The 22,768-nt window shown below is 34.9% G+C and overlaps 1 protein-coding gene across 5 annotated transcripts in view; it reads right to left on the bottom strand.

Moving 5' to 3' along the window:
- The window catches only part of LOC149244017 (disease resistance protein Roq1-like), a 48,015-nt gene that overhangs the window by 4,266 nt on the left and 20,981 nt on the right, over window positions 1–22,768 (bottom strand). The gene's annotated exons all lie outside the window — the stretch shown is intronic.

Below are 22,768 nucleotides of genomic sequence, written 5' to 3'. Positions count from 1 at the left end.
TCATTTAAATTTACATTAAAATTTATGGGCTAACTCAATAATTTAGAAACCTAAATTTAAAAATATAAAAAATATTTCCATACAATATTTAAACTTTACTTAAAGTATCCAAATTTAAAATTAGTAACTAAAATAATTAAATTTTTACTAAATTTATATATATATATATATAACACATAAATTAAACATCAAACTTAAAATAAACTTATGCTTAATGTAATAATCTATATAATAAAATTAAATTTAAAAAATTAATTTAAATAAAAACTACTCCATATTAACAATAATTTTAAATATAATTTCGACAAATTATGTAAAACAACTTAATTTAATGAAAAATACTCCAGAAATAAAACCATTAATAATATTGTTTAATTACAATTTTTGTTATATAAAAAATTTATTAACTTTGATACATCTATCTATATATATATATATATATATATAATTTTAAAACAAAAAAAAAATATAAATAACATAACTAATAAATCAACAAACTAATACGAACACTCAAAATTGAAAATCTATGCATCTAACTTTGTTTATGAAAAGCCATACCTATGCATCTAACTTTGTTTATGAAAAGCTATACATGTAAACATTCAACAAATGAAAGAGATATCTGAAAAGCTATGAATCTAACTTTGTTTATGAAAAACTATACCTGTAAACAGTCAACACATAAAAGAGATATTGTTCTTTTGACAATTTTAAGAGATATCACAGTCAAAATCAAACAACATATTTATTAAAATATAATATCTCTCTTATTTACTGACTTGGGTCACCCAAAGGGCATCAATATCTCTCGGCCTATTCACTGACCTGATCCCAAGAGCTTTCGAGATTTGACCCTGTAACCTCCCATTGACAAAGCACTTGATTTGACCGATTGCGCTAACTCCTAAAGCTTTAAAAAGTATATAATTTATTGTAAAAAAAATTAATAACAAAAAGCGAAAACAATACCCATGAATTTGCAATTGAATTTACTCAATGTCTCTGCGTATAGTTTTGACATTATATTTATTATTAATTTGAAAGCTTAATTTACTCAATGTGTATGCGAGAAATAGCCAAAGAAAGGTGGCCATAGCTGCCGGCTATGGATAATAGCAATTGTAGCCATTGTTGCCTTGATCTACCGATAACCTTTCGGCCACTATTGAACCAAAGCAGCCGTCATTGAGAAATTTAGAATTAAAATTCTGATATTTAAATTTTAATTGAAGTTTGGCGGTAAATTAAATGAAAGGTTTTATGTTTGGAGTATAGGATTTAAGTATTATATTTTTTTTATTAATATTTATTTCATTCCTGGACGTGTGCATAATATTTTTCCTCCAGAATATTTTCATATTTAAAATGTGATTGATATTTTCATAATAATTTCTTAAAAGCTCTGGTATTTACATGTGAAAGTAAAACATAAAAAGTAAATCATTGATTATTAAAAAATGTGTGATTAAAAAGTAAATTATTGATTATTAAAAAATGTGTGATTATGAGAATATTAGAGAAATTTTGATATTATAAATTATTTAATGGTTATAAGTTAAGAAGGATTAATTATTTTTAGGAATACTTTATTGTAGGTGCAAGAATGTTAGGAAGTAATGTACAATGACTTTGTAGAGATAGATTAAGAAGTAATGGACAATGACTTTGTAGAGATAGATCAAAGAATTTTCTAGACCATGATTAATGCTTAAACAATCAACTTGCAGAAATGGGACGCCAAATTTTGAATCTAGAGTTTAATAGATGGCTCAATTTTTCTAGAGTTAACATATCAAGATAATGACAAAGCGAGGGCTATTAAGTTTCAAAAGCTTAGGAGAGAGTTTGAAACACTTAAGATGAAGAAAGTAAAAATCATTGACTAGTTCATGAATCAAGTGATTAGAGTTGTAAATCAGCTCAAAACTCATAGATAGACAATTGAAGATTAGCAAAATAGTGGAAAAGGGTTCTTAGAATCCTACATATGAAGTTTGAGATGGATATCACTACCGTAAAAGAGTCGAAGATATGTCCAAACAAACAGTGGAAGAATTGATGGAGTCTCTTTTATTGCATGAGTCAAGAATCAACATGGAAAATGAGTCTTTAGAACATGCATTTAAGACATAGGCACTTGTTGGTAGAGGCATAGGTAGAGAGAGATAGAGGTCAAAGAGGCAAAGATAATTATCAAGCAAAAAAATAATTAAACCAAAACAATAAGATGATTAGTTAGCCAAGACTCTCATAATCAAAGGGGGGGAGGTAAAAGATGAAAAGACAAGTCCAGGGTACCATGTCAATACCACAAAAAGTATGGGCATTATGAAAGTGAATGAAAAAAGAAATACTTAGATCTAAACAAGGATAGGGCTAATGTCTCTAGCGTCCAAAAAAAAACATTTGGGTCAATGTTTATCTGATGTCAAATCATTGAAGAAGATCAAAACAAAGTTCTTTGATTGTGTGGAGAGTGGCTATAGTAATCACACAATAAGTAACAAGACGTTGTTTCTTAGCATTGATAGATCCATCCAATTTGAAATTACTTTAGAAGATGATTCTAGCGTTAAGGCCATAGGCAAAGGTGTTGTGTTTATTCTCACTGAGAAAAATGAAAAGAAAGATATCCTTGATGTCTTTTATGTACCAAATCTTATAAATAGTATGTTAAATATTGGACAGTTAATCAACAAGATCAAAACAAAGTTCTTTGATTGTGTGGAGAGTGGCTATAGTAATCACACAATAAGTAACAAGACGTTGTTTCTTAGCATTGATAGATCCATCCAATTTGAAATTACTTTAGAAGATGATTCTAGCGTTAAGGCCATAGGCAAAGGTGTTGTGTTTATTCTCACTGAGAAAAATGAAAAGAAAGATATCCTTGATGTCTTTTATGTACCAAATCTTATAAATAGTATGTTAAATATTGGACAGTTAATCAACATGGTTATGATATCATATTATTAAAGGATTCCACATGCACAATCTTAGATAATTCGCCTAATAAAAGCCTTGTTGCAAAGGTTCAAATGTGCAAAAAAAAAAATACTCCCACTAAATATGAGAAGTGTAAATCTATCATAGTCATATGTACAAAATGCCTCAACTAAGACGAGCCTTTATTGCAATATTTTAGGTATGGTCACATACATCTTATGACTTCTAGTCTCTTGAAAAAACAATCAATGGCTAAGGGACCATCCATATTAAATGAGCAAACTAACACTTATGAAAGTTGAATTGTTGGAAAACATCAAAGAGACAGTTTTCCATAAGCCTCCTATTCAGCCAAAGAACATCTAGACTCATCCACAAAAATATATGTGGACCATTCAAATTCATTCCATTAGTGGAAGCCTTTATTTTCTAACATTTATTGATGATTTCAATGGAAAACTTTGGGTGTATTTTTTCAAAATCAAACTAGAGACATTCAGAAAGTTCAAATAATTTAACGTCGTAGGAGAAAAGAAAAAAGGATAATATGTCAAAATGCTCATATCAAATGGAGGAGAGAATGACTCAAAGGAGCTCACAAAGTTTTGAAGAGACCGGGGAATTAAACGGTAGTTCACTACCCTATTTTCCCCACAATAGAATGAGTGTATAAATGGAAGAATATGACCATTGTGAATATAGCAAGTAATATGTTCAAAGCTCGAAATCTACTGAATGATTTTTGGGTTGAGGGTTTGTCTTGTTCAATCTACATATTGAACATATCTCCAAAACATAGTGTGAAAGGTAAAGTGTCTCCAAAAGCATGGAGTGGCACAAAGTGAATTGTTTCTCATTAATTTTTTTGGCTATATTTCCTATTAACATGTCCCAAAATAGCTATAGATGAGCTTCACAACAATATTTAAAAAAATGCATTTTCATCAAGGGTACAATGAACATTCCAAATCCTACAATTTATATAATTTAATCACTACAAAGTTTTTGGTGAGAAGCGATGTGAAATTCTTGAAGCGATCAAATGAATAAAGCAATGGATTGCATACATCCATCTCTCCCACTAGATGAATAAGTGTAAAGTCGAAGATAGCTATTCCCTCCACCAAGATGGCCAAGGTTATAGGGGCAAACAGAAGAAGATAGTTTTTATTTGAGAAAAGAGTAAGCCAATTGAATGAAAAATTAGAGTATTAGTCCTCCTTCCAACAATGAGCCAAAAACTTAAACAAGGAATAAAAAAATAAGAGCTGAAGGGAAACATATGAGCAATGTGATGACATATATCAACAAACTTATTCTTCCTTATTATCCTATCAACCTACTTATTTTCAAGATGAGGTGAATGAAGAGCATTAGGTATAGGCTATGAATGAAGAAACTGAACCCATTGAAAGGAATGAGACATGGGATCCTGTTTATCTCCTAACAAATAAAATGAGCATTGGTGTTAATTAGGTGTACACGACAAAACTAGATAAGAAAGGCAAGCTAGAGAAATATAAGTCAAGGCTAGTTTGCTAAAGGACTTTCTCAGCAACCGGGTATTGAATATGGTGAAACCTTTGCTCCAATAGCAGGGCTGGATACTGTTAGATTTGTGTTAACCATTATAGCCAAAAACAAATGGCCAGTTAACCAAATGGACATGAAGTCAATTTTCTTGAATGGAAAACTAGAGGATGAGATGTATGTAGATCGACAACTAGGATTTAAAGTAAAAGGACAAGAGTACAAACCATACAAGTGGATTAAATCCTTGTATGGGTTAAAGAAAGATTCAAGAGATTAGTACAATGAAATTAACTCATATTTACTCAACTATGGGTTTAGTGATAACAATAATGATCCCACTCTCTATACCAAATCAGATAAGAAAAAAGGATTATAGTTTGTATTTGTGACACGATATATACTATGAATATGATGTTAGATGATTTCAAAGTTGTTATGAAAAGAGAATTTGATATGACAAACTTCCACCTCAAGAAGTACTTTTTAGAAATTTAAAGTTAACTAATCTACTTAAGGTATTTTAACATGTTAACAAAATTATGTTATAGATATTTAAAGAGATTCAAGATGAACAACTACAAACTAGAGGAACAAATTTGAGCAAGTAGGAAGATGGACCAACAATCGATTCCACATTGTATAAGAGGTTTGTATGTAATCTTTTGTACCTTTCTGTGAATGGATCTAATGCTATGTGTGCAATTAGCTCCATTTCTTGATTTATGTAGTCTCCCAAGGGATCTTAATGAAATATTGGAAAAATAATTTTGGGGTATATTGCGGGTACACCTAATTATGGATTATTTTACACAAGTTCTAAAGACAACACACTTATGGAATACACAGACAATGATTTTTCTAGCAATATTGATGATAGAAAAAGCACTTCCGTATATGATTTTCATTTGGGTACAAATTTGATCTCATGGACTTTTAAGAAATAGCCCATTGTCTCCATATCTTCTATAGAAGCAAAATATGTAGAAGTTACTACAATAGCATGCCATACATAATGACTAGCAAGACTTTTGAAGAATTTTGCACATGTGGGAAAGCAGTCGACCTTTATTTCTTGTGACAACAACTCAACAATTGCATTATCAAAGGCCCATGTGTTATCCAAGAAAACCAAGCACATTGACACTCTCTATCATTTTATTCGCGAGCTTGTCAACAATGATGGTGTGGCGATTAGCTAGCAAATATATTCATTAAACCATTACGAAGAATATTTTTTAGATTCACAGACAAAACTTAGATAATGTCCATGCCAATGAATGTAACAATTGAGATTGAGGAATGTTAAAATATAATCTCTTGTTAACTGAATTAGTTGAATAGTTAGTTGTTAGTCTAATGTTTTTATTTTAAGAATGATATCTCTCTACGTTGTTAATCTTCAATAATTCTATAATATTCTTATTAGTCATAGATATCTCTAGAAGTTGTTAGTCCTATATAATTCTAGAAAGTTCGTAGTTTATTGTAAAAACTATTTAATAGTGAAAAGGGTGAGCAATACTTTATGAGTTTTTAAATGGTTTTCATTCCTATCTCTATTTGTAGGATTTAACAATAGTAACAATTAAAAATATTTTGATTCCATATGATAAACTTCATTTACCATTAACTTACATAAAATACGACACAATCTCTTTTATACACATTATTCGTGACATAAAAGACCCATAAATACAAGACCTAATAAATACTACCATAAAAATATTTTCAATACACATAAACCTCCAAAATCCATATGCCATGAGAAGCATGCATACTCCCACTCTAAAACATAAAAATATTTTCAAGACAAATAAACCTCCAAAATCTACATACCATAAGAAACATGCATACTCCCACTCTAAAATATAATATAAAAAGTTAAAGCAAAAAATAACCATAAACCTCTTTGGATAGATATTTAGATTATTATTTTTAAATTCAAAACTACTTATGAATTATATTAAGGTTGGATGATTATGAAATAATTATCCCGATAGGTTTATATTGACTTGAAATCAAACTCATTAATTTTAATTCTGTTATCAAATATTAATAAAATTCAAAAATATAACCAGAAAATATTAATAAAATTCAAAAATATAACTATAAATATGTTAATTTGGAGTATTTTTAATTAGGTCGATAGGCCTTTCCTATGCATCAACAATTGTCAACACTTTTACCCTGCTCCGTTCGATCAGGTGAGACACTTTCAATCGTTGATTTGAAGTGTGACTGCTTTTTCCAAATATCGGTTGAGTTGCCTCACTGCTTTTTCCCATTCTTTTATGTCACTCTTGAAGATATTTTTACTGCTTTTTCCCTACCAGTGGTTGTTGTTCTTCTTCTTCCCTAGCTTTTGGCAAGCATTGACTCATCATTTTCTTCAATACTTTGCATTTCATTGGCTTGCCTTGTTTCTTGTTCAAGTTTATTTTCTTTCTAGGATGGCCATGCATTTTGGATTTTAAAAACCGTTTGAAACTCAAATTTCCAAGCTCCCTGGGAATCCTTCCAGTGATCTTATTGCTCGTCAGAGAAATCCATTCTAAATTATCGCAATCTGCAAGTTTTTCTGGTATCTCCCCTGTTAGAAAATTGTTGTTCAAGATCAGATTCTTGAGCTGGGTGCACCCACCGAGTTCATGAGAGATCCTACCCTCCAACCCATTGAACCACAACATCAAATGTTCCAGATTCTTCAGCTGGCCAAGCTCGGGAGGAATCTGGCCTTTCAAAAAATTGAGACTCAGGTCTATTGTTTTCAGCCTGGTGCATTGAGCTAATGTAACAGCGATTTGCCCTATTATGACGTTATCTGGGAGCCTAAGCTCTTCTCTAGAGCAGATGCAACTGGGAAAATTGTAAGCGGCAATGTTCCGGACAATCTGTTGGAACTCAAGTCTGCAACTCTCAAATTCTTGCAGCTTGAGATTGATGGCAGGAAGGGTCCTGTAATGTAGTTATTACTGAGAAGCAACTTGTCAAGGGCATCGAGATTTCCTAGAATCGAATCTGGGAAGATCCCGGAAATATTATTGTTCTGTAGATTTAGAATTTGCAAGGAAGAACATGTGGAGAATGATGAGGGGAAAGGGCCGAAGAGATTGTTGGAGGAAAGCAGAAGTTGTTCTAGCGATTGACAACAATTCCCAAGCTTGGGGGGAATTGAACCCTCGAAGTGATTCTGGGAAATGTCCAGCCTCCGGAGATTTGTAAGTTGACCCAAAGATCTAGGGATGGTACCATTGAATTCATTCGACGAGAAATTCAGAGTCTGCAATGCAATGCATTTGGAGAATGAGGGAGGGATCTCTCCTATTAGATGGTTCGAGGACAGGTCTATAGATACCAAATTATGGCAGGCAGAGAGATTTAGATCGAAAAAAGATATTGGCTCGGATGAGAGATCTAGGATCTGGAGTTGCGCCTGAGAGCTCAAGAAATTTGCAGGCAGAGTGCCGGATAAGTTATTGCGAGACAAATTCACAAAGGTGAATTGATGGGATTCCAAGAATTGTTCAAGAGTGGGGCATGTGAGGCCATTGGAGGAGATATCTATTTGTTGTAAGGTAAAGGGTAACTGGGTCAGAGACGAAGCATTACCAGAGAATGCATTGCCTAGGAGATTCAATACCTGGAGCTTGTCAAGGCTGGCTATGGCAGACGTGGGGAGAACCCCAACTAAGCCCGCTCTACTCAAATCCAACTCTGTTACTCTCCCATCTACACAAGTCACACCATGCCAGAAGCCGCAAGTCTCGTGCATTAAATCCCATCCTTCCAGGATCCCGCCCAAGTCCTTTTTTACTAATTTCTTCAACCTTATCAACGTTGTCGCGTCGGTTTGCTCGCTAGAAGCCAGCGGCAAGGAACGAGACCCTAAGGAAGCCAATGTGAGATTCAAGAAAATGGACAACAGAAGAAAAAATTGGGAACCAATAATCCTATGAAGGGCTTTTGGATCCATGGAAAAAATCTCTAAACTCTGCGAGTCTATCGATAGATTGCTACTCAGCTTTGGGTATATTATGATGATCATAAATCCTGCTTTTCATTATCCTCGAAATTCCAATCTCTCAAAGCAAAAAAGAGAAGGCCGAGATGAATGCAGGTTGACAAACCGTTTTGCATTTTGGATTTTAAAAACCGTTTGCATTTTGGCATCCTGCAGAGGGCACGGTTTCTTTGTTGCATGGCCATGCACGGTTTCAAACATGTCTCCGCAGATGAAATTCTTGATCCATTGGAATGAAATTCTCGAAATTTTTTATGGATAGAAGCAGGTATGCTTTTGGTTTTCAATATCTATGGGTTTTACTAATAAATTTGTACAGGGAAAAGCAGCGTGGTAGATAATGGCTATGCATGGAACCCAATTTTTTCAACAGTTTCAATCCATTATTTCTTTATTACGGTGAAGCTGTGGAAAAATCGCAAGGGCTTTAACCGTAGAGATAGTGCTTTTATTTTATTTGGCAGTTTTTGCTTAATGGTTTTGCCCTGCCTATTAATTTTGCAACAGGGGAAGAGAAGAGTTCGCCATGGAGGGATAATATAAGACGAGAAGCTTCGATTTCTGAATCTGTTTTCTTTTCTCTCACTTGTTTCTTATTTCTTTATCTGTCAAAATCTACCGAAGGTGTGGATTTTGTCTCTCAAATCTTTATAACACGGTGTTTGAATGGCATCCTGTGAATCTAGACAGGTGAAATAATACGCGTGCAAAAGGATGTTCGTACACCACTTTGCGGCATTCATTTTATTAGGTAAGGTGAGTAGCGATTCTTCTTTTCTCAAAGAGAGAAATCATTCGGTCATTTTCGGTTCGCTCTCTGCAAATTCTATCAACTCGATCATTTCTTATTTCTTGTTTAATTACTTGTTATTTTGCTAATACCATCCGCTGAATGTCCAGAACCTATATTTATGGAGATGACCCATGTAAATAGGTAAATGAGAATTACCAAGTAAACAGTTAAGCCGGTAGCAGATGAGGGTTAACATTAATTGATTAATTTGTTCAGTATTGCCCTGTATATATGCACCATGGCATTTTTACCTTATTTTGTTGCAGGAAGCCGTAGCTATTTTTCCGTATTCTTGATATAGCAGGGAAGGTTAAACCGTTTTTGTTTATTATTTCACATGGTTTTAAGTTTTTTGCATAGGGCAGCGATAATTGTCCAATGGGAGGTTAAACCGTTTTTGTTTATTATTTCACATGGTTTTAAGTTTTTTGCATAGGGCAGCGATAATTGTCCAATGGGAGGTTAAACCGTTTTTGTTTATTATTTCACATGGTTTTAAGTTTTTTGCATAGGGCAGCGATAATTGTCCAATGGGAAATATCGACAAATCACATGGAAGGCACAAGTGTTAAAAGGAAATACGAATTATTAATTTGCAATTTAAAAGCATGGTGAAAATCAAATATGCCAGGGATTTTGATTTTGGGTAATTAACTTACTCTAAAATGAAATAAGACATTCAATGTGTTCCTTGTAATATAGATATAAACAAAACATCTAAAGAAAAGTAATTGCACAATGATCCACTCCAAAAAAAACAAGGTTTTCCACAAACCAATTAACTCTTCTAGAAAAATTCAACAATTCCAATTTAATAATCCTCTTGATTTTGGGTAATTAACTTACTCTAAAATGAAATAAGACATTCAATGTGTTCCTTGTAATATAGATATTAACAAAAGATTTAAATAAAAGTAATTGCACAATGATCCAATCCATGAAAACAAAGTTTTCCACAAACCAATTAACTCTTCTAGAAAAATTCAACAATTTCAATTTAATAATCCTAAAGGCCTCTCTTTGTACCTTTTGGCACAATTGCTAGTTAGAATATTTTTTTAATAAATAAAATTTAAGGATATATACGTTCGAGGTTCCTTGCGCTATTAGTAACTTTCAAATCCAACGATAAGCTACAATTTTTTAGGTAAGTTAACGATAAAGAATGCATCACGTAAAGGATCCATAAGCTTACGAAGTGTATGGAAACTGTGACTAAGATGCAAACAAAACTTACAAAGCGCATGGAAAATTCTGACTGGATGCACATTAGAGTGGGCAATAAGAAAATAATAATAGTGGGGTGTTTTGTGACACGTAAGAAAGAGAAATTTTAAAGAAGATATCCGACGTGAAATGGGAGTTTTTTTTTAATCAATAGTGTGAAAAAAACTGATATTAAATAATAGTTTGAAAAAATCATATTAAAATAAAACTAGATAATTTAAAATGAATTTACAATTATAATGTTTAATTATTAATTTTTTTATGGATCAGGTTTATTGATTAATAAAAGTCTTTATTAATAAAATCACTAAAATATATATAAAAACGAATAAAATATTTGATGAATTTTTTTTAAAACTTATATTAGTATAAATTATTCTATTTTATAAGAGAAAAGAAAATCAAGATTGAAGCTTTTAGAATATTTCAATATTTAAGTGTTAGTTCAACATTGTTAGTTAATCCAACATTTTTGGGAAAATCAAACCTGGGTAGGACTCGGTAGGCTAGTTACCCTAACACCCGCCAACTTATTCTACATTGCCCATTTGTAAGGATATCATCATTGTCATTAAAAATAAACATTTGTCTAGGGTTTCACCAGGCCAGTGGCGACCCAAGCCACTAAGCAGATTAGCACATGAAACTTTGTCTAAGTGGCGGCCATGACAGATGGTGCCATGCCATTTCCCATAGAAAAATATAATGTATAAAGTCTATTGCCGAGATAATTTAACACATGAATGTATGCATATCAACCTGAGGCCTTCCATAAACATTAATCAACCAAATGTATATGTAAGTGGTGCATAAATCCATAAGGATAAAAGGTTTGAATCATGCTAATTCACCACGAAGGCCAAAGCGTGATCTCTTGTAATAATACAAGATGTAATAGGTTCTAAGGATTAATGCATATGGATATGAATATGGGATTATATATGTGTAGAAGGAATTGAGGGTAAGTGAATCAACATGAAAGAAAAGAACTAAAGAAGTTAAAGGACAAATTGTGGGATCACGATAATGCTCAAGAACTTCACCGTGGTCTAGTCTAAACTACAATGCTCAGACCCTGGAGTTTATGTGTGTGTGTGTGTGTGTTTTCTTTGTTACAAAAAAAACACAATTGTACAAGCAAACTAGTAGGAATTCAAGTATCTTATATAGTGAACATAGGTACACAAGTAAGCCAAGCAGGAGTTAGGAAAAGGTTAAATTGGAAATTATAAGAAGACTGACTTTGTTGTTGTGGTTTTTTTTAAGACCAAAAAATAAAATTAAAAAATAATGTGCCAATCTAGGTAAATTACAACTATTTTCACGTTAGAAAGAGGGAGATGTTACAATTATGTTTACAACTTTGAAGTTGATAATGAATTCTCAATTCTGAATTATATATATATAATTTTTGACCCCCTAAAAAACTCTGTGTGCGTTGTAGCCATCCCAAGAATGCATCCCCCTGTCCCAAAAACCAATGCAACATAGATAAAAAAATATCTTGATAGTTTGAAGGGATCACAATGTCAAAATAAAATGACATATATGTTGAAACATAATATCTCCTAGAGTCAGTTGTTAGTCCAAGATATGTTTTGAAAGATATATCTAGAAGTTGTTAGTCCTAGATAATTCTAGAAAATTCTTGGTATATTATAAAACCTATTTAATAGTGCGAAAGGAAAGCACCCCCCCATGAGCTTCCAATTGTTTTTTCATTCTAGTCTATTCTTGTGAGTTTTAACATAATATTAAAGTAGGCTTAAGTCTCTTCACTGAGTGGAGAGAAGATCATAAAGGATGAAATCCAAGGGTGTGAGCATGAGGTCTACGTGAAAGAGCCAAAGAAAGGTCGCTATAGCACTATCCAACAAAGTTGTGTCATTGAATAAAGACGAGCGAGAACCCCAATGTCGAGGTTCGAATTGGTCTTCATTCTCGTCTTTGCTTGTGAGTTTTAACATGGTATCAAAGTAGGCTTAAGTCTCTTCGTAAAGTGGAGAATAGTTCATGGAGGAGATCCAAGGGTGTGAGCATGAGGTTTGTGTGAAAGATCCAAGGAAAGGTCGCCATAGGACTGCCCACAAAGTTGTAGTTCCATTGAATAATGAAAATGTGATCCAATCTGAAATTCGAGTTGCCACTATTCACTACCTTGAGCTACCATCAACTCATCTGCATTCACATTGCATTTGAGTAGCTTTCGATTTTGGAATAGAACTTGACTAAGGAAAATACTAATGGTAGTCATCATTTCCTTAAGTCACCCACAACCCTGCCACACTCAGCTCCATTGACCCATAGGGAGAGCCATGGATAAATTCAAAATTAAGTTTGACTATTTTATTTTAATTAAAGTTTGGTTGTAAATTAAATTAAAGGTTATAGTATATATGAAGTTAGGGTTTAGTGATTATACTTTATTTAATTCCTTGATGTGTGGATAATATTTTGATATGTAAAAGTGAGTTTGATATCTTGTTGGGAAAAAACAATAGTATATATATAATTGAGTATTAAAAAGGGTGTGATTGCAAGATATTAGATAGAACAATTTTGGCATGACAAGATTTTAATGGCTTCTACAAGTAATACAAGGAAATAGGTACCAATTCTTGTTCACAATAACTATGAATTCTAGTTTGTGAAAATTAAAAACTTCTTGCAATTACATGAATATTGGGAAGTAATAGAGAATAGATTTGCAAAGCTAGATCAAGAAACACTACATGTCATGGCTCAATTTAGTAAAAGAAAAATACCAAACTGTGGATCTAGATTTTAGTAAATGACTCCTTTTTTCTTAACATAATGGAAGCATTTAGCGCAAAGAAATTCTAGGATATGCTATAGTTAGCATATCAAGGTAATGAAAAAGTGAGAACTAACTTCGGGAGAGAGTTTGAAACATTGAAGATGAAGGAAACAAAAAACATTGACCAATTCATGGTGAGAGTGATTAAAGTTTTAAATCAACCTAAGACTCATATATAGATGATTAAATTTTCTTTAAATCCTATTGAAGAAGATTGAGATGGTTGTCATTAAGGAGTCAAAAGATCTATCCCAACTAACAATAGAATAATTTATTAGATCCCTTTTATCACATGAATAAAAAAATCAACATGGAAGAGGATTCGTTAGAACATGTCTTAAAAGCTCAGGAATCCACTGGTAGAGGTAGAGGAAGCAAATACGAGGTCAAATAGGTAGAGATAACCATAAAGCAAAAGAAAGGACTATAGTAGAATAATCATAACGATAAAATCTGAAGCCTAGCCACTCTCAAAATCAAAGGGGGAGACGGAAAAGATGAACAAATAGGTCTAACATACAATGTTACTACTGCAAAAAGTATTGACACCATGAAAGTGAATGCAACAATAAATAGTTAAATATAGATAAGGACAAAGAAAATGTCTCCAACATTGAAGAACAAACATCTATGTCAATGTTCATGTCATGGAAAATCATTGAAGAATATCACAACAAGGATATTTGGTTGCTTAGAAAATAGTTGCATCAATCACATGTAGTAACAAGAAGTGGTTTTCTAACATTGATAACTCTACTCGACTTGAAAGTACTTTAAGAGATGATTCTCATGTCAAGGCCTTAGGAAAAGGTGTCGTGTCTACCCTAACTAAGAAAAGTGAAAAGAAAGATATTCATCGTTCATTTTATGTACCAAATCGTAGACATAATTTTCTAAATATCGGACGATTGAGTCAACATGGTTATCGTGTCATATTTAAAGACTCCACATGCACAAAATTAGATAAGACACCTAGTAGAATACCTATTGAAAATGTTCAAATGACCAAGAATAGATTGTTCCCATTGAATTTGAGAACTGTAAATATGCTAGAATCATATGCACAAAATGTCTCAAGCATAAATGAGACTTGGTTGTGGAATTTTAGGTATGGTCGCATACATTTTAGGATTCTTAGTCTCTTGCAAAAGTAATCATTGGTTAAGAGACGACCCATATTGAATGAGGAAACCAACACTTACAATAGTTGCAATATTGGAAAGCATCAGAGAGATAGTTTACCAAAAGCCTCGTACAAAGCCAAGGAGTATCTAGAACTTATCCACATAAATGTATGTGGACCTATGCAAACTTAGTCCATTGGTGGAAAATTTTATTTTCTAACATTTATTGCTAATGTCAGCAAAAAAAAATTGTGCATCTCCTCAAAAACAAACAAGAGACACTCACAAAGTTCAAATAATTTAACACTAAAAGAGAAAAGTAAAGTGACAAATATATCAAAGTGCTCAGATCAAATGGAGGAGTGTATAACTCAAAGGAGTTCACAATTTTTTGTAGACAGTAAGGAATGAAATGATAATTCACCACCAAATATGCACCATAATAGAATGGAGTGGCTTAAAAAAAGAATTATGTCATTACGTACATGGAAAGGAGTATGCTTAAAGCTAGAAATCTATCTAATGATTTTTGGGTTTAGGTTATTTCTTATTCAATCTACATATCAAACAGGGCTCCAGCAAATGGTATGAAAGGTAAAGTACCTCGAGAAGAATGGAGTGGCACAAAATCAAGTGCTTCTCATTTTAGAATTTTTTTTTTGTATTTCCTATGCACATGTCACACAAGAGCTAAGGAAACTTCATAAAAGAACTAGAAAATCCATTTTCATTAGGTACAATGAATAATCAAAAGCCTACAAACTATATATTCCAATCACTAAGAATTTTGTGGTGGGAAGAGATGTAAAATTCTTGTAGTGATCAAGAGAATGAAGGAATGTATAGTAGAAATCCATCTCTCTTAATAAATGAATAGGTGGAAATTTAAATATATCAAGTCACTCCAACAAGAGTTTAGAGGTTACAGAAGCAAATATAAGAAGATAGTTCTTCCAACAGAGAGCCAAAAAATACATTGAGAAATCAAAGAATTAGTCCTTCCAATTGTGAATCAAAAACTTAAATTAGTAAGAAATCAACAAAATATGAGCTTAAGGGAAATATATGACCAATGTGATGACATGGATAGACAAGCTCATTTTTCCTTATTATCCTGTCATTGTAATTACTTTGAAGAGGTAGTGAATGATGTAGAAATTCTTATGTAGGTTAACCCGATAATGCAATATAAATCAAAGCAGAATACTATAACCTACTTCTACTATCAATTTGCAGAAGCTTAAAGATCGAGCCGAACAATATAACCAGAAGAAGAAGAATCAATCACACAATACACATGAAAATACTTTGGGGAAAGCCTTAGCTAAAAACCCCACACTATTGTATTATCATACATGGTGGAAATACATAGGAATTACACAAAGCCTTAGCTCTCACAGCTAGCCAGCTCTCAGTACAATCCTCACAAATGCTCACAGGAATCTCAGCTTCTCTCCAGCATTCCTCTCTACCCTCCAAGCTCATATTTCCTTGCATTGTCCCTTGTGGATGATCTCCTGTTACGAAGTGGATGATCTCCTTCAAAACTGCGCAATCCTCAAGGATCAATCCCTTGACTGCATGCATGAGTTTTATCCATGAGAAAACACATGCAACTGATAATACATTGTCCTTGACATTAATCTCAACTTGGTCTTTCTCAAAATAGACATGCATGAGTTTCTAATGAGGAAATCTTTAGTTAATTGGAGTAGCACTAGTTGAGTGCATGCATGCATCCACTGACTGTTAACTCACTATTAGTTCTTCAAACAGTTTGGAGCTAATTTAACTGGACTTAACTCAGTAAATTGAGTTAACTAATTACAACTCAAATATAACTCAATCTTATCTCCTTAATTTAAGGGATAACTCTTGCATGACTTCAGAAAGACTTCTAACTTGAATTTTTCAACTAATTAATTTAAAATAAATTAATTAATTATTTCCAAGTAGCTGTTAAGACTAAATTCGTTTTTAATTCACAATTTAATTCAAGGAAAAATTACACTCCCTCTCAACAAGAAAGGGATTATCTGCCACCCCGATCCTGTCTCTATGGAACTCAAATTTACACTTTGACAATGCCTTTGTCAAAATGTCAGCAAGATAGTCAGCATCTTTCTCCTCTATCGAAATATATTGCCGCAACATGATCCTCCTTGCTACACAGTCTCTAAGATGATGATACCAAATGTCGATGTGCTTGGACCTATCATGAAATATTGGATTCTCAAAGAGTTTGATACAACTCTGATTATCACAAAAGATCACAGTTGGCTCCATCCTCTGATCAAACAAACCAACTAGGATTTTCCACATCCAGATGGCCTCACATGCTTCCTGACTTGCAACCATGTATTTTGCCTCTGCCAAGCTGAGTGCAATCGACCTCTGTTTCCTGCTATACCAAGAAACCGGTGCTGACCCAAGGTTGAAAATCCCTACTGATGTGCTCTTCCGATCTGATGGACTCCCTACCCAATCTGCATCAGTGAAGCCTTGTAGCGTCACTCCCTCTGTCCATCTGTATCATAATCCACACTGAGATATGCCTCTGAGGTATCTAAATACATGCTTTGTCACCTTCCAAAACATCTTGGTAGACTAAACCATCGCTTGACTCAGCCGGTCACTGCATAGCACAAATCTGGTCGTGTGTTCACTAAGTACATCAGTGAACCCACAAGCTTCATGTGCACAGTAGCCTCTACCACTTCTCTTAAAGAAGCATCCTCCTTCCTCTAGTTACTTGCTAGAGGAGTCGACATGGGCTTGCACTTCTCCATGTTGAATTTCTCGAGTATCTTGTTGGCATACTTGCCCTGAGACATAAAAAACTCCCCATCCTTCTGCCACACTTCCATGCCAAGGAGGTAACGCATGAGACCCATGTCTTTCATCTCGAATTCTCTTGCAAGGTCCTCCTTGCAAGACACGGTCAACTGATCATCACCAGTCAATATGAGATCATCAACATAAAGTACGATGATAAACAGCTTACCTTTCACCACGATGTGGTATAGGTTTGCATCCGCTTCACTCTTTGTGAAGCCCAACCCAGTGAAGTAGTTGTCTACCCTAGTGTACCAAGCACGAGGTGCTTGCTTCAGCCCGTACAACAATCTCTTGAGTCGGCACACATGTGAATCACGATCGAATGTCTCAAAACCTTCCGGTTGCTCTATGTACACCTCTTCCACAATCTGGCCATTAAGGAATGCAATCTTCACATCCATCTGATGGATCTTCCAACCCATATGTGCTGATAGTGCCAACATAGATCTGATAGATGAGTACCTTGCCACAGGAGCAAAAGTCTCATCATAGTCAATCCCCTCGAAAAGTGAAAAGCCACTGGCAAAAAATCTTGCCTTATGCTTCTCCACACTACTATCAGCAGCTTGCTTTACCTTGTAACTCCAACGGGAACTCACAACTGACTTGTTCTCCGATCTCGAAACCACGTCCCAAACACTGTTACGAACTATGGAGTCATACTCATCCACCATAGCATCAACCTAAATCGGCTGCTACACTGCTTCCTCAAAGGAAGATGGCTCGATCTCAACACATTCCCCAGCAAGGGCCATGTATCTAGTGTACCTCTCAGGTGACCTCCTCTGTCCGTGCTGAGAAGATGGTGCTCCCACATTCTCTCTCGCATCCTCCAACAATTTGCAACTTCTCTTGTGCGCTTTTGTCCATCTCTAGAAGACTTTGCTTGAGTGGATGTCTCCACTCCTAGAACCTTTGCATGCCACTGCTCCGCATCAATCTGAGGCTCCTCCTCCTTAGGAACCAACAATTCCTCCATAGCCTATAGTTGGAGCTCCCTCTTAAGGGAAACTCGCATGGGGTTCTGCTCATCAAACTTGAGATCTCTGCGAACCACTATCCTCCGACTAGTAGGCAAGTACACCCGATAGTTGTGAGGTGTATCAATGTACCCCACAAATATCCCCAACTCTGTTGTCGACTCAAGCTTCTTCCGTGCATCCTTTGTCACATGGAAATATGTCAATGAGCCAAAGATCCTGAAGTGACCCACATTTGGTCTCTTACCGGAGAAAGCTTCCTCTGGTGTCTTCATCCCAAGTACGCGATGCGGGCTTCTATTTTGCAAATAGACCGTTGTGTTGCATGTCTCAGCCCACAAGTGAAGTGGTAGGCCTTGGTCATGCAACATTGCCCATGTTGCCCCAACAATAGTTCTATTCTTCCTCTCGGCCACCCCATTCTACTGTGGGTTATGGGGTTCCGTCAACACTCGTTTAATTCCTTCCCCTACACAAAAGTCCTTAAACTCTTGAGATACATATTCTCCACCGTTGTCGCTTCTCAAGGCCTTGATCTTCTTCCCTAACTTTTTCTCAACCAAAGCTTTGAACTCACAAAACTTTGTGAAAGTTTGGTCATTCTTCTGCATGAAATAAATCCAGCATTTACGAGCATAGTCATCAATGAAAATCACATAATACCTTTGCTTCATTGTGGATGCCGTCGAGAATGGTCCACACACATCAATATGAACTCGCTCTAAGATAGCCTCTGCTTGACTATTTCAATCATGAAAGGAAGACTTGTACGTTCCCAAGGTACAACCTTTGCATGTGTCAACTTGGTCAAGTTTACCTTTGGGAAGTCCTGTAGATATCTAATGCATTATCTTCAAAGCCCCATGATGCAAATGGCCCAACTACCTGTGCCACAACTCGCCAATGTCTTGGCTTTGCACCAATTCTACTTTCGTACTCAATGCTGCATAATCATCTACCTCTATTTTATAGAGATTCTTCACCCGAATCCTTATCCTCTTGGTCTGACCCGTGGCTATGTGTCTTAGGAACGCCTTTCCTTTACTGAAGGCAACATTGTAGCCTTTGTCCTCCAACATCGCGACCAATACCAAGTTCTTCTTCAGTCCAGGCACATACATCACATTTGTCAAGGTGAGAGGAGCTCCATGCTCCCTCTGAAAAGCAATCGTGCCCACTCCTGAAACACTATACCTTCCGTCGTCACCCATCTCTATGCGCATATTGCTGTCTTTCTCCTCCAAGGCACTGAATAACTTTTTATCATCGGTCATGTGGAATGAGGCTCCACTGTCAAGATACCAGACACAACCCATCATCGATGACACCATGCATGTGATGAGGATAAAGTCCATTTCGAACTGAGAGGCTAATGCCTCACCTTCCGATCCTTCCGAGGATCCCTTCTTGGACTTCTTCGATGGGCAATTAGTCGCACAATGTCCCATCTTGTGACAATTAAAGCATCTTACTTTAGACATGTCACCCTTCTTCCCTTTATGAGAAGAATTCAATTTGAAATGGGAAGCCTTCCCCTTCCCTTTCCTTGCCTTACTTTCTAAGGCCAGATTTTCTTCATCATCATTCTTGGATTTAGAACCATCTCGTGTGCTCCTCCTGATCTCCTCTTGCATAAGATCTGACCATAGTCGTTCCCAATCTGGCAGTTTCTCCCTTCCATTCACAAAATCCTTGTAGTTATTCCAACTCTTTGGAAGGCCAAGGAGAGCGAGGCTCACCATATCATCATTGGTAGTAGTTATTCCCACATTGCCAAGCTCATCTTTGCAGGTGGTGAGCTTGCTTAGATATGTGGAAATAGTATCGCCCTTCTCCATCTTGATTCTTCGAAGCTTATCCTTGAGCACCAATTTCCTCTGGTCGCCACTATTCTGGTAGAGGTCCTTCAATGTCTTCCACATTGAAAATGGAGTATCCTTCCCATGGAGACTCGAGACGATATGGTCTCGAACTCCCTCAAGGATGATCCGTCTCGCCTTTGCCACACACTTATTCCACTCAGCCAACTCTTGTGCATTAGTTGAAGTTGGCTTTGGGATTTATTGATCAATGAATTCCTTCAAGCCATTCTCTTCTAATATAGCCTCCATTCTATCTTTCCAACCTTCCAAGCCATACTCGAGTCTCAAGCCATAGAACGCCATTGGTCAACCTTGAAGTATGATATGAATTCGATTTGCACTTGCAACCCCGAACTTCAAACTTCGAATTCTCTTCTTAGTATATTGTTCACAACTCTGATATCATGTAGAAACCCTGATGTAGGTTAACCTGATAATGTAATATAAATCAAAGCAAAATACTATAACATAATTCTACTATCAATTTGCGGAAGCTTAAAGATCGAGCTAAACAATATAACCAAAAGAAGAAGAACCAATCACACAATACACATGAAAATACTTTGGGGAAAGCCTCAGCTCAAAACTCCACACTATTATATTACCATACATGGTGGAAATACATAGGAATTATACAAAGCCTTAGCTCTCACAGCTAGCGAACGCTCAGTACAATCCTTAGAGATGCTCACAGGAAATCTTGGCTTCTCTCAAGCATTCCTCTCTACCCTCCAAGCTCCTATTTCCTTGCGTTGTTCCTTGTGGATGATCTCATGTTACCAAGTGGATGATCTCCTTCAAAACTGCGGAATCCTCAAGGATCAATCCCTTGACTGCATGCATGAGTTTTATCCATGAGAAAACACATGCAACTGATAGTACATTGTCCTTGACATTAATCTCAACCAGGTCTTTCTCATAATAGACATGCATGAGTTTCTGATGAGGGAATTTTCACTTAACTGGAGTAGCGCTAGTTGAGTGGATACATGCATCAACTGACTGTTAACTCACTATTAGTTCCTCAAACAGTTTGGAACTAATTTAACTGGACTTAACTTAGTAAACTGAGTTAACTAATTACAACTCAAATATAACTCGATCTTATCTCATTAATTTAAGGGATAACTCTTGCATGACTTCAGAAAGATTTCTAACTTGAATTTCTCCAACTAATTAATTTAAAATAAATTAATTAATTATTTCCAAGTAGCTTTTAAGACTAAATTCGATTTTAATTCACAATTTAATTCAAGGACAAATTAAATTGGAATATTCTTTTTGCCGTATTTCAACAAATGAAGAGCTTTGGGTTCAAGCCATGAATGAAGATATTAAAGCTATTGAAAGGAATGAGACATGGAATCTTATTGATCTCCCAATAGATAAAACCAACATTGGTGTTAAATGGGTTTACAAGAAAACACTGGATGATAAAGGCAAGGTGGAGAAATATAAGGCAATGCTAGTTTCTAAAGGATATGCTTAGAAACTAGGTATTGACTATGGTTAAATATTTTCTCTAGTAACTAGGTTTGATACTATTAGAGTTGTGTTAGCCATTGTATCCTAGATCAAACAACCAGTTTGCAATATGGACATGAAGTCAACTTTCTTAAATGGTTAACTAGAAGAGGAGGTTTACATAGATCAACCAACAGGGTTTGAAGTAAGAGGCCAATAGTACAAAGCTTACATGTTGAATAAATCCTTCTATGGTTTGATGCAAGCTCCAAGAGCTTGGTACAATTAGATTGGTTCATATTTACTCAAAGACATATTCAACAGAAGCAATAATGAGCCCACTCTATATACCAAATTAGATCAAGGTAAAATGGTTATAATGTATTTATATTGATGGCATTGATATATGCCAAGAATATAATGATAGATGATTTCAAAGTTGTTATGAAAACAAAATTTGAGATTGAAAACCTTGATCTCATGGAGTACTTTTTGGGAATTCAAGTCAAGTAATATGCTTAAGGGATTTTCATATGTCAATGAAATTATGCTACACAGATCTTAAAGAGATTCACGATGGACAAATGCAAACTAGTAGAGACACCTATTGCAACAAGAACAAAACTGAACAAGTTAGATGATGGACCAATAGTTGATTTAACATTATATATGAGGCTTGTAATCAATCTCATGTACCTTACTACAACTAAACTTGATGTTATGTATGGAATTGGTTAGATATCTATATTTATGGAGTCTCCCAAGGAATCTCCCATGAAAGTTGAAAAAATTATTTTGATATATATTGCAAGTACGATTGATTATGGATTTTGGTACACAAGTTCTAGAGATAACACACTTAAAATATTCTCAAACAATGATTTTGCTAGTAGTATTGATGATAAGAAAAGAACCTCAAAATATGCTTTTCATATGGGCACAAATTTGATCCTATCGACTTCGAAGAAACAACCCATTGTCTCGATGTATTATGCGAAAGAAAAATATGTACCAACTACTATAGTAGCATGCCATGCAATATGGCTAAGAATAATTTTAAATGATATTACACATGTAGAAAAGGAGCCAACTTCCTTTTTTGTGACAACAAATCAACAATTGCATCATCAAATAATCATATGTTTCACAAGAAAAGCAAGTG

Source organism: Pinus tabuliformis, chromosome 8 (genome assembly GCF_031772625.1).
Source record: "Pinus tabuliformis cultivar Carrire ecotype Pingquan chromosome 8, CPIR1, whole genome shotgun sequence".
In the NCBI taxonomy this organism is placed as follows: Eukaryota; Viridiplantae; Streptophyta; class Pinopsida; order Pinales; family Pinaceae; genus Pinus; species Pinus tabuliformis.
This window is presented reverse-complemented; position numbering and strand designations above follow the sequence as displayed.